Raw genomic sequence first — 13,798 nt, 5'->3', positions numbered from 1 at the left:
CTACAAGAAGTTACCTCTTCACATTTTTTTTTTACAGAGGTGGACTATGACTATGGATCACTGTATATGTAAGATGTATGTTTAGTTTTGCTGAACTGTTTTCCTTTTCTCTTTTTCTCTTGCTCTTTGTTTTAAGGGATGGCTTTCTGGAAAAGATAGGAGAGGGATAGATTAGAAGAAATAGAAGAAGGGGAAGGAAAGGAGGGAGGGAAAGAATTTAAACCTCAAATTTTTTTCAAAAAAAGGTTAAAATTTTTTACATGTAATTGGAAAAAAATTAAAATAAAGATATAAAAATAAAACAAAAGATATAGATAAAATGCTTTTAAAATTAAAAGTAAAGAAAATATTTTCTTTTGAGTTTTATTAACTCAATGCTTGAGAAGGAAAAATGGGATTAAAAATATTCAAGACAGACTGAACTAATGTCATGTGAAGAATAACTGAAGAAGCTAGGTATTTAAGTTTGGAGGGGGGAAAAAAGGTTAATGGAGGGAGAACTCATGATAGCTATCTTTAAAAATCTGAAAGATTATCAAGAGGAATAAGAAGATATTCTGGACAATTCCAGAAAGCTAAATCAGATACAATAGGTAGGCTACTAGGAGGCCTATTTAGTCTTAATATTAAAGGAAAAATTTTCTAATAACTTTGTCTGTTCAAAAATAGAATGTACCTATTTGTGAGATAGTGAATTCTCTATAAGGGAATGCATTCAAATAGTCCAATTCTGATCAATCAGGTGCAGCTTGAATGCTTTAGAAAAGATTACTGAGGTAGGGGGATGGTTAGATATGGTGGCAAACTCAGAAACTGGAGCCATTGATCTGTACATAAAGATACCTGAAGGTTACATATTGACTAAGAAAACCATATATTAGCATTATCTATGTTTTATTGTATTTTTATTTATTTTGTTAAATATTTCCCAGTTATATTTTAATCTTGTTCGGGACATACTTAGGACTGTTGCAGGCCACAGGCCTGTTAAAGGACACTATATTTGAACCCCTGTCAACCAAGGAACCTATAAAGTTCACTTTTATTCAATGATTTTATGATCTTATTTACAAATAATTAGCCCAAGCAACATAATGTAAGAAATATCTTAAATAATTGCTTTGCTAATTGTTCTTCTCTTCTTTGGACTATAACCAGTAACACATGCATAAGCATTCATATGTATGTAGATATTTTTACGCTGAAACAAAACCCCGATTATCTAGTAGTCAGAAATCTCTCTAAAGAAACAGATCTAGGTTAGCTTAAGGTTACTCTGAATTAGAAAATACCATGATTTTAAGTTTCTGGTACAATGGCAAACATGGAAGTCAAAGAAGACTTAAAAAGTTCACAATATTGGCAATATGGCTTACTTTCTTTTAGAGCAAGGGTTCAAAAGGAAAGATAGCTGAAGATAATAAGGAGGGTAAGTGATCACTGATTCCGAAATAGGAGAAAATGTTTGGAATTTTGTTGAAATTCAGTTGGAATATGCTGATGATCATAATTAATAAAAGCTAACATTTATATGCAGCACTTTAAGGCTTCTAAGCTGCTTTACAAATATGATCTCATTTTATCCTAGAAACAGTCTTGAGAAGTAGGTGCTATTATTTTCCCCATGTTATAGATGAGGAGACTGAGGCATACAGCAACTAAGTGACTTGCCCAAGATCACATAGCTAATAAGTGTCTGAGGCCTGATGTGAGCTCATATCTTCCTGATTCCAAGTCCAATGCTCTATCCATTGTGCCCCCTAGCTATCTAATAGCTGGCATTTAAATTATGTTTAAAGGTTTACAAAGTACTTTAAATATATCTTTTCATTTGATCCTTGCATGGTAGAGTATAATTCACATAGTCAATATGTGGCAGAAGTGGGACTTGAACCCATATCTTCCTGACCCCTAGGTCAATTCTCATCCACTATACCACATTGCCTCTCACATTAAAGTGAGATAAAGACAGTGAAGATGATTTTATTGAAAACAGGCAATTAAGGAGTCTGAATTGACCTATTTCTGTGACAGCATTGTCTTAATAATGTAGGCAAGTGGTCAAATTTATCCCTTACTAAACATAGTTTTTCTATGGGCCTATGGACAAAGACAAGGAGATGGGCTGAAAAAATCAGAATTTTCCAGCAAGGCAACCTCATCTCTTTGCAACATATTATTGGGAGGGAAGGAGGTGAAACCCACCCACACATTACTTAATCTGGCTATATTAAGACTATATTCTAGACAATTTTAAGGACCCCCATTAGAAGATTATTTAAGGTCAAAAAACATTAATTAAATTCCACCATTTTTACTCTTACATGGAGGGAGATAGGGTAGAAATCACCATTCATTATGTATTCATAAAAATAGAGCCTACTTTAGAATATGGACTTTTTTAAGGTCTTAAACAGGTTGTTCAGGTTAATCTCCTTCCCTCACCAAGGATCCTCCCCTCTTTTAAAGGTATTGTTATTATATTTAGTGTATGTGCCTGTATTAATTAACATGCTGGGAACCAGCCAATTTACACATTTTTAAAGTGATCTGCTATCATGAATGTGTGAGAACAAGCTTGGGGCACAATTAATAAATGATACTGACGGAGTCAAGGAAAATCTATTTCAAATGCACGTACAATCTTTATAAGAAATTTAAATTGTATATTTTTCTTTGATTTGGTTGAAATAAAACAAATATATTTGTGTGTAAGTCATGAATATTAAGTAACAAACTCATCTTTTTTAAGCTCACACACAGTTATGGGTGTTATATTATTTTAAATTCTAAATGGGAATATACTAAACTATACTCATTTTTATGAAAGTATGGTCACTTTCATAGATTTATGAGTTGGCAATGGCAAATGTTTAAAACAGTTTTCACCCCAGGAAGTCTCAGTGGGATGCTGTATTTGTATGCTCCTTTATGTTATGTCTCCTCAGTTTTTATGTGAATTGATACTTTCAATGTGCTTAGCTTCTTTAAATCAAAACACAAGTTTAAAATAATAATCACTAAGAAGAGCTCTGCATTTTTGGTGTACATCTCCAGTATCTCCTCTGGCTCTGGTCTTCTATACAACAGGTTGTAAATATTTTCAACAATTATGCATTCCAGACTCAAAGCAATAAGGATAGCAGTAAATGCCTTTCCCTTTAACAGCAACAACCAAACCCCTTGTATTGTTCTTGTTTGTATATATGAATATATGTGTTGATAGAGGTTTGTATATCTGAATATTTGTTGGCAGAAGTTGCTGTTTTTTATAATAAAAAATATTTGAAAAGCATATTGGGTGGTTTCAATTATTTTTATGTGGCTCATACTATAATCTTCCTATTCTTGTTCATAAATTTTTATTCTTTTCAAAAAGACTATGTTGGAGAACCATCCAGTGGTTTACAAAAATGAACAAATGATAATTACACATAAATACTTATACCATAATTTTCCTTCCTTACCCTTTCGAGAATTACAAACTCACAGAAAGAATGGTGACTTTCATCTTTTTAGATTAATGTCCTAGTTAGTTAATGAAGTTCAAAGGGAGAGAAATTAAAACCTTAAAAATCCCTAAGCTACAGTCTGGGCTAAAGCTAATGCTATGAAGTTAGTAGATAACAAAGTGATGCTTCAGTGAATTCTTGATGGCATCGGTGTGGAAGCTTCCTACACCAATGTAGATCACAGCGGCTTGCTGACTCCTCAGTCAGTGTGACAAGATGAGACAAAGTAAAACAAGGCAAAAGCATTTCAAATTAAAAACCAAAGTCTAAAGAAAATTAATTCCATGAGTTTGGGCAGCCCTCTGAGAGCACCTTCTATTCCCGGGCTCCACCCCACTCCCAAACAATTATTCTCTCTGCAGCAATCAACGCTTCCACTCCGAATTGATAACTGCAAGGTACCAGAACAATGACAAGAAACCCCCAGCACCTGCTCCCATCTCTTCCTAGGTTTACACTCCATTTAGCTGCTCTGCATTTCTTTAGAATAGCCCTCCACAATCAGTGCTCCGCGTTTTCATTACTTCGTCAGCATCCGTCGTGGAGGTTCAGATACCGTACCTGGACAACGGCGCTGCTCAGTCAGAAGATAGTCTTCCTTGTCGGACCCCCAGGCCTGGAAGCGTCATTCACCGCAGCATCTGTTCCTTTCCTTCCCGTCATCATCTCCCTGTACAACCTCGCGCACGGGTTCCGTCAAGAATTCGAAAGGAGTTAGCAACCCATCCACACAAAGCGCTTCATTCGTCTCCCCCGCCTTTCCCTCTGGACCTGAGGCTGTTGCCAAAGCAGCCTCGGATCCCCGGCGTAGTTATCCTGCCGTGCTGAGGCGACGGCGGCTGCTCTCTTTACCTCAGGCAGGGGGAGCAGGAGCAGCCGTGACGGTGGCGGCAGCAGCTGCAGCCGGGGCACCGCCCGCCTCCACCAGAACTGGCCACACCAGCTTGGACAAGTGGGGCGGGGGGAAGGGGACGCGCGGAAAGAGCCCGGGACCCCTTGGCCGCGGAAGCTTTGGCAGGTGTCAGCCTGCGAGCGCGATGCAGCCTGGACCACAGTTACCAGGACAACGGACACACCGCCTCTCCCTGGCCCTGGCCCCCACCCCCGACACCGTAGGCACACACCCAGTCATCTATGCAGTGTCTCAAACCCCAAAGAGCACAACACACCTGAAGGTGAGCGCGCGCGCACGCACGCACACACACACACACACACACACACACACACACACACACTGTGTCCTGAAGATTCGAGGCTACTATCATCTCCAGCTCTGGTCGAAATCATCAATCATCAAATGAATACTAACTATCTTTTGCTTCTGGAAAAGGCTTTTCTGATGAAAAATGCTATCCACCTCAAGAAAGAGAACTGATAAACGCTGAGTGCAGACTGAAGTGCACTTTTCTCACTTTTTAAATTTTTGTTGCATTTTTTGGGTGTGTGACATGGCTAATACGGAAATGTTTTGTCTGATTTTACATGTATAATTGACATATTGCTTGCCTTCCAGTGGGCAGGGAAAGGGTCACAGGGAGGGAAAGAATTTGGAACTCAAATTTTTTTTAATTGTTTAAAATAAATGATAATTTTTAAAAGAAAGAAAATGTATGTCAAATGGCTGTTCTGTGGTTCAACTCACCATCCCTGTGACTCCTCAGAGCAAAACTCCTTTCTCTGGCCACCATTCCTTACTGTACTTGTCTCCTATTTGAATCTAAGCTCCTTGAGGGCAGGGACTGTATATTACTTTTGCTTCAGTATTCCTAGCAGCTGAGCACTGTGCTTGACATCTAAATAAGCAGGTAAATGCATTTTCATTAATTCACACACATACAAAACACACAGATATCTAACACAAACACACAACCATCCTAGAAATGGAAGCACACACACACAAGGTATTGGGCAGACAGGGAGGAAAGAGGACTTGTGCTGGAGCTTGTATGTGAATAGGAAAGTGGGGGGGCTCCAAAGGCAGGGCATCAAATGGGGTGTGGAGAAGGAAGCTGGTAGCCTCTCCTGCCTACCCAGTTGAGTTTATGCCTATAGAGCTGCACCTGCCCCATCTGCTCCCATACTGTCGAGGTGGTTGTGGGCACACCACAAGACAGTGAAGGATAAAAGGAGGATCTAATGGTGTGTGAGATTTGCCAACAAAATGGGGAACAAAGGGTGCAAGTGTTGTATAGGAAAGAGTACTGGATTTAGAGAATACCCTGGGTTTGAATTTCACTTGTAACCTTAAGCAAGTAATTTTCTGTCTGGTACTTTCATAATTTATTAAATGGGGGATGGGGGCAGGTTAAATGATTTCTAACAGTCCCTTCCAGTTCTATATTTTGGGATCCTATGCTTTGGGCCAGGCTTCAGAGACTCCCACTCCTCTGGGGGTATCCTAGAACCAGAGGTCAATTCTCTTTAGGCTCATTTCTAAATCCCTGTCTGTATAAAATTGCCCATCCTAGGTAGGTACGGATTTTTGACATTTTAATAAGTGGTACAGAGCAAGAGATCCCAGATCACAAGTTTAAAAAAGTGACTAAATATTGATTGGTCAAGGGTAAAAATCATCACAATGATTTAGTAGGGAGAAATAGTGGACAGATATCCTCCCATTGCAAAATGGTGTTATTTTCCTTCCCATTTCTATGCTTCCCACTGTGAAAGGTTCAAAGTACACAAACACTTTCATTATCATGGGAAGAGACAGGAAGAGACAGAGAAGATAATGGCCCTTACATATAAAAGAATTTTTTCTAGATAGCAGTGGATAAAATGCTGGACTTGGAGGTCTCCCAGATATTTATTATGTGTGACCCTGGTAAATCACTTAACCTCTCTCAGCCTCAGTTTCTTCATCTGTACAATGGGAATAATAAAAGCAACTATCTCCCAGAGTTGTTGTGAAGTTCAAATGTGATAATGTATGCAAAGCAATTTGCAAATTTTAAGGTACTATGTAAATGCTAGATACTACCACTTGGGATGAAATTATTTCTAAAACAGATTGCATGCTTTCCTGCCTTCCTAAATATGGATACTTAACTTTAAGCCTTAAATGCTATAGCCCTTTCTTCCCCCCACTGTACCCCTCATGGATAGATTTAATTTGTTTTTGTATATCCATTGCCCAGAATAGTGTCTTGGGCATGGTGGGTGCTTAATAGCCACCATGTATTTATTGAATTCAATTCTCATTACTCAAGGTGATCATTTTGAGTATAGTTCTGAGCATATCTTTCCCATGAAGTCAGCTTTTCATTGTCTCTTTGGTTATCTTTGTGCCTCCCTGTAATAGCCCACTTCCACCTGCTCCCTTCTGGTTTGCTGCTTCTTAGTCTCCTGGGCTGAGAAAACAGAGCTGTTATGCAGTGTATTCTGGATCAAATTCAAATGACTTTCTTATTCACTTATTCCCTAATGTTCTTTTACTTTGAATGCTTGGGAAGTTTGGAAGCCAAACAAAATTCCGGATGAGGGCTTTTGAACACTCCCTTAAAGATTGAACCGAACCCTTACAGACCATTCCCAAGATATGTGTTGCCTCTTCTGGTTCTGTTTCTCTAACAAGTATGGGACCAGTGGGTATAGGGAAGATGAGGAAGGAGGGTGGGGGTGGGGAGAACTTCCTTATACGAGATAATGTAAGTGAAAGTATATAAAGCTGCAATAATAGCATCAGAGATGTTGTAATGCCATGCACAGAAGCTTTCCAGAAGAATGCTACTGTGAACAGCTTTTAAGGTCTGATTACACAGTATAGTGAACACTCTATTCCATAACAACTCAAACCAAAACATTCACACAAAATCAAGGTACAGCATTCACAATATTACAACTTATATTCACAACAGCTTATCATTGAAATGACCACATAGTTTTCACCAAAGTGATCACAATATTTAGAACAAAGAACAATCATCTCAAAGTACAAGAGTCAGTCTTCCACTCATAGGGCAAAGTCTTGATTAACTCAATCAGTCACTTATTCATCAATCAATTACTAAATATCATACACAAAACCCTCCACCCCTAGGTCACTAGTAAGCTACAATTTCATCATTACTCAGTACCCATGGAGAGGTCTTTTCATCTTGACTTGGGGCCAGTTCTCAGATTCCCTGGATCCCCTTCCATGGTCCCAGATTCTACCTAGATTCACCAGACTGTTTCAATGGCAGATAATTTCCAGTTCTTTGTCCAGCTCTCTGGGGAGGTCCTGTTCCACAATGAAGTTCACAAGGTCTTGTCCATGTCAGACCCTTCACAATTTCTGCTCCAGGGAATTCAAGGCTCAACCAAGCCACAAACAAACAAAATCAATCTCAGCATCCCAGTCATGCTTCCTCAGTCACCTGGGCTCCTGGCTCCTGGGCTCCTGTTCTGAAGAAGCTCTACCATGACAAGTTCTTAGGAAATTCTGGCTCAGTTCTTCATTCTCTCTTCTGTAGCTGCTCTGCCATCAAATACTGGTCCCAAGAAATTCTGACTATGCCTCTCTGGGGCTTTTCTTATATACACACAGCATTAGCTTCCTGTTTCAGCCAACCCCTTCCTGTTACATCAGTAACAGGAGACAGTTCATACCTTTTGCTTCCCCAACAGAGGCTTGATGAATTACTAAGTGCTAAGTACCTGCTACCTTTGCCAACACAATCAAATTCAAATTACATTACCATTACAGATGCCTCAGCTTAAAAACTCAGTTCTGAATGGGAGAGGGGGAAACCTAAACCTTCTGTGTACTTGTTTTGTAAGTCAAGTGATTGCTATAGAGGCAGATAGATGGTGCTAGACCTGGAGTCTTCAAATCTGCCCTCAGACACCTACTAACCATATGTCCCCAAGCAAGCTACTTACCCTGTTTGCCTTGGTTTCCTCATCTGAAAAATGAGCTGGAGAAGGAAACGGCAAACCACTCGAGTATCTTTGATAAGAAAACCCTATGGACCGTATGGTCCATGGAGTCACAAAGAGTCAGACATGAATGAACATCTTCTGTTATTTTTTAACTTTGAGGATTTTCTCTACAGTTTTCTATCAGAAATTTGACCTTTGAATAAGTGGGTTGCCATTCTACTAAGCAGTTAGTATTACATGGAATTAAGGTATGCTTTTTTAAGAACATTATTCTCCCAGCTATGTACCTTACTTCTTTCAGGACTTGAAAAACCACAATGATTGCTACAAGATTCATACTTTATCTCGAACTGATCAACCATATGTTAAGGTTAAGAGTGAGTAAAGCTCAAATTTAAAAAACTAAAAATTTAAAAAATTAAAAATTTAAAAATTTTTTAAAAGAGTGAGTAAATGCAAAGAAAAGATGAAAGAAACAAGTCCGGCTTTAGTGTGAAGGCTCTGTGATAATTTAATTCAATAAACATTTACTAAAAGCTACCAAGTTCAGTATAAGGCATTTGGGGATACAGACAAAAAAAGATCCTTGTCCTTAAGATTATTTTCTATTGGGAGAAGGGGAGGAGAAAGAAAGAAAATACAAGAGAATTTGAGGAAGAAGGGAGCACATGTTCTAGGATCTGGAAAAGATTTCTGGAGGAGGTATCATGGGAGCTAATTCCCAAAGGAAGCTAAGGATCTTAAGAGGGAGAAGTGATAAGGAAGCACTTTCCAAGAACGGAGGAGGACCTGATCAAAGGTATGGAGAAGGGAGATGGGAGGTGAAATATTAGATCTTCCAGGAACAAGTAATATGCCAGTTTAGTTGGGTATAAAGAGGATCTCTGGAAAGGTGGGTAGACTCTGGTGGGCTTCAAGTGCCAATCTGAGAATTTTTCTTTTATTGTAGAGGTAATAGACCCTGACAAGCTTTGGCACTCAGAAAGCTTCCCTTACATTTTCTGTTATTATTTAGCTTTGAGGATTTTCTCTACAGAGTTTTCTATCAGAAATTTGACCTTTGAATAAGTGGGTTGCCACTCTACTAAGTAGTTAGTATTACACGGAATTAAGGTATGTTATTTTAAGAACATTATTCTCCCAGCTATGTATCTTACTTCTTTCAGGACTTGAAAAATTATGTCTCAGTTGCTGTCTCATCCTAGAATCTTGCCTCAGCCCCTAGCACCTAGTACCTTCCCTACCTGGAATATCCCATAGAAGGGAAAGACTTTACTGGGAAAAAAAAAAATCTGCTGCAATTTTCTCTAGCAAAGGTCTTATTCCAAGATATTTATGGAACTGATATAAATTTATATGATTGAGATTGAGAGAAATAACTATTTGTCTTATATTAATAACCAATGATTGAATTAGGACTGAGGTTCTTCCCCTTTTCTACTTCCTCATTCAGAAATCAGCCCCTGTAGATTATTCAGGTAGCTTTTGAAGTGTAGAACTGATAATGAGACAGAAAACTCAGATCTGTTCAAAGATAAAGAAATTTTAGTTTAAGTGAATTAATGGATTCTGGCCCATTGTGTTTTACTCACACAAGTATGGGAAAAAGTGGATTCTGTTTTGTTTAGATTATCCTTGACAGATTAATATGAGTATAGATAAATGTCTTTGACCAAGACTGAGCACCCCTCATTAGAACTAGTCAACCTCTCATTACTTGTTAACCAGAGTTGATTGCTATCCTCGGGAAGACTGGCTCTTCCAAGGGCATGTAAGCTTTGAGTGAATTCCATGAAGGGTCTTCGGCATTCAAGAGTGCTACTGAGGCTTTTATTAACTATTGTTAGCATGATTAGTAAAATGATTAATTACCCCAAAATGATGCATCTTGAACTTTTTATGTCACAAGATAGAGATATGGTGAAAGGATACGAACAGGCAGTTTTCTTTTTTCTTTGCACTTAGTAGTATTTTTTTTCCAATTATAAGTAAAAATAGCTTTCATTATTTATTTTTGTAAGATTCTGAGTTCCATTTTTTCTCCCTTCCCAAGATAGGAAGCAATCTTATATAGGTTATACACGTACAATCATGTTAAATATATTTCCACATTAGTCATGTTGTGAAAGAAGAATCAGAACAAAAGGAAAAAAAACACGAGGAAAAAAAAGTGACAATAGTATGCTTCAATCTGCATTCAGACTCCATAGTTCTTTCTCTGGATGTGGACAGCATTTTTCATCATGAGTCTTTTGGATTTGTCTTGAATCACTGTACTGCTGAGAAGAGTTTAAGTCTATCAAAGTTGATCATTGCACATGTTGCTCTTACTGTGTATAATGTTCTCCTGGTTCTGCTCACTTCACTCAGCATCAGTTCATCTAAGTCCTTCCAAGTTTTTCTGAAATCTGTCTGCTTGTCATTTCTTATAGAACAATAGTATTTCACTACATTCATATAACACAACTTATTCAGTCATTCCCCAACTGATGCATCACCTCAACTTCCAATTCTTTGCCACCACAAAAAGAGCTACTATAAATGTTTTTGTACATGTGGGTCCTTTTCCCATTTTTATGATCTCTTTGGGATACAGACCTAGTAGCAACATTGCTGGATCAAAGGGTATGCAGTTTTATAGCCTTTTGGGCATAGATATAAAATTGCTCTCCAGAATGGTTGGATCAGTTCACAACTCCAAACAATGTATTGGTGTTCCAATTTTCCCACATCTTATCCAACAGTTATCATCTTCCTTTTCTGTCATATTAACCAATCTGATAGGTATAAGGTAGTACCTCAGAGTTATTCTAATTTGTATTTCTCCAATCAATAGTGATTGAGAGCATTTTTTCATGACTATAGCCTTAATTTCGTCATCTGAAAAATGCTCTACAGGCAGTTTTCAAAGGAAGAAATCCAAGCTATCAACAACCATGTTTTTCAAAATGCTTTAAATCATTAATAATCAGATAAATGCAAATTAAAGCATATCTTAGGTTCTACCTTAAATCTATCAGTCTGGCAAAGATGATAAAGCAAAATAAAAAATACTGGGGGGGGGAGAGGAGAGGAAGAGCCATACTGATGTACTGTTTGTGCAATTGTGAATTAGTATAGCCATTCTGAAAATCTGGAATTATGTCCAAAAGGTCACTAAACTCTACATATACTTTGACCTAGTAATACTACTTTAAGGCATAGAGCCCAAAGGGATCAAAGAGAAAAAGGAAAAGGAGCCATATGTACAAAGATATTTATTGCAGTTCTTTTCATAGTAGCAAAAAAACTGGAAATGGTTTATGAATGTAATTGAACATTGGCATTATTGGCATTATAAGAAATGGACAGTTTCATAGGAAACTGGGAATCTACGAATTGATACACTGAAGAGAGAATTATAAAAAGAACTTATAGAATGACAAAATTATAAAGAACAACCATGTCAAAAGACTTGAGAACTTGAGCAATGCCATGACCAACCATGATGCCAGAAGGAAAATGAAGCATGTTACTACCCACTTTTTGCAAGAGGTTATGGACTTAAAATGTAGAACAAGACAGTTTTGGATGTGACCAACATGAGAATGTTTTATTTGACAATTAGTATTTGTTATGAGGGTTTTTCTTTTATTTATTCAATTTGGGAGGGTGGGCATGAAGGGAGAAAAATGCTTGTTAATTGGGGGTTGGGGAGAATAAAAACTGTAGGGAGTTTTTAAAAATATTGACCCCAAACTAGAGGACCTCCAAGGTTTTTTCCAACTATGTGATTCCATGACATTGACTTACTTGTTCGGAACTCATGATCTAGATACAGAACAAAATAAGAATCAAGATCCCATCTACCTTACAGGGTTGTTGTGATGATCTAATAAAATGATATATGTAAAATGCTTTGCAACCCTTAAAAGCACTTTAAATTCATTATAATGAGTAATAATTTTAAAAAGAACTGGTCCAGGGACAGCTAGGTGGCACAGAGGAGAGAGCCCTGAAGTCAGGAGGACATGACTTCAAATTTGGCCTCACTTAATAACTATGTAACCTGAACAAGTCACTTAATCCCAATTGCCTCTTCCAACCCTCAAAACAAAAAAGCAAAAACACAACTGGTCCTTAGATTGGTGGCCCCAAAGTATAATGACCTTGAAATGAATTGCCTACAGAGTTTTAACAAAGTAAACCTTAATTAGAGCAACTGGAGTGCTACCTAATTAGCAACACTTAGATGAGAGTGTTGATCTTTTGGTTGCCAAAGATTTCTTCAATTCTTTCCCCAGATGGTTTTGCAAATTCCTTACATATGGTTGAATTCAGAGGGCCATGATTTCTATGGCCTCATCTAAAAGACACTGTGAAATTAGTGTAATCTTCACTATGTTTCATAAAAAAAAAAGCCAATTCAGTTACCCAACTAACCACTTAGAGCTAACACCAATAAAAGCATCTGACCATAATTAAAATAGTCATGGTAGGAATAGGGTAGAGTATTGACATGTATTTTTTTTGTTGCTGAATAATATCAGACTAAATGAGACAATCTGAAATCTATTTATTAAATGCAACATTTATTAAAAATTTACCATATGGGGGGCAGCTAGGTGGCACAGTGAAAGAGTGCCAGCCCTGGAGTCAGGAGGACCTGAAGTTCAAGTCTGGCCTCAGAAACTTAACACAAAAACTAGCCATGTGACCTTGGGCAAGTCACCTAACCCCAATTGTCCTATCTTCCCCACTCCCAAAAAAGAATTTACAATATAAGGGGCAGCCAGGTGGCTCAGCGAGGAAGAGCACCGGCTCCAGTGTCGGGATGACCTGGATCAAATCCGGGCTCAGATACTTAGCACCACACCCAGAAATAACTGGCCATATAACCTTGAGCAAGTTACTTAACCCCAATAGCTTTAAAAAAATAAATAAATAAAATAAAACTTTAAATTGTTTTTACATATAATTGGGGACAAAAAATATTATTAAAGCACTAAAATAAAAAAAGAACTTACCCTATGTAGAGCATTATGGCAGTAGGAAGCCCAAAATTTATGTAAAACATAATCTGACCTCATGGAGTTTACTGGGAGAAGACAATCTGACTTCTTGATAGCAACGGATACAGTGCTAATCTGTAGAAAGAAGTTGGACTATATAGTCTCTAAAGTACCTCCCAGCTCACTATGACTCAAACACAATGACTCTAATACCTAATAATAAGTACCCCAGTAGAGACTGCCACGTGAGATGCCAGAAATAAGATTGTTACCGACAAAGGACCTGGGAAAGTTTCACAGAGAAGCAGGGCTCCCTCTACTGAGTTTAAAGTAGCTGAAATCAGGATGTGGAGAACAGTCATCTACTTATTAATGACAAATATCATTTTTCAGCGATTGAAAAGAGACCAGATTCTAGACACCAGTAAAGGC

At 37.9% G+C, this 13,798-nt stretch overlaps 1 protein-coding gene across 1 annotated transcript in view; it reads right to left on the bottom strand.

The window, feature by feature from the left end:
- Window positions 1–5,078, bottom strand: part of KIAA0319 (KIAA0319 ortholog) — a 145,716-nt gene extending 140,638 nt beyond the window's left edge. The window contains exon 1 of the mRNA XM_069095049.1: window positions 4,074–5,078. The gene's annotated coding sequence lies outside the window, so the exon portion shown is untranslated. The remainder of the gene's footprint in view (window positions 1–4,073) is intronic.
- Window positions 5,079–13,798: the final 8,720 nt, after the last annotated feature.

This window comes from Petaurus breviceps, unplaced genomic scaffold (assembly GCF_028583685.1).
Source record: "Petaurus breviceps papuanus isolate PSGF00001 unplaced genomic scaffold, PetGlider_PUasm1.0 224, whole genome shotgun sequence".
Taxonomy (NCBI): Eukaryota; Metazoa; Chordata; class Mammalia; order Diprotodontia; family Petauridae; genus Petaurus; species Petaurus breviceps.
The sequence above is the reverse complement of the archived record's forward strand: the minus strand, read 5'-3'. Positions and strand labels throughout refer to the sequence as shown.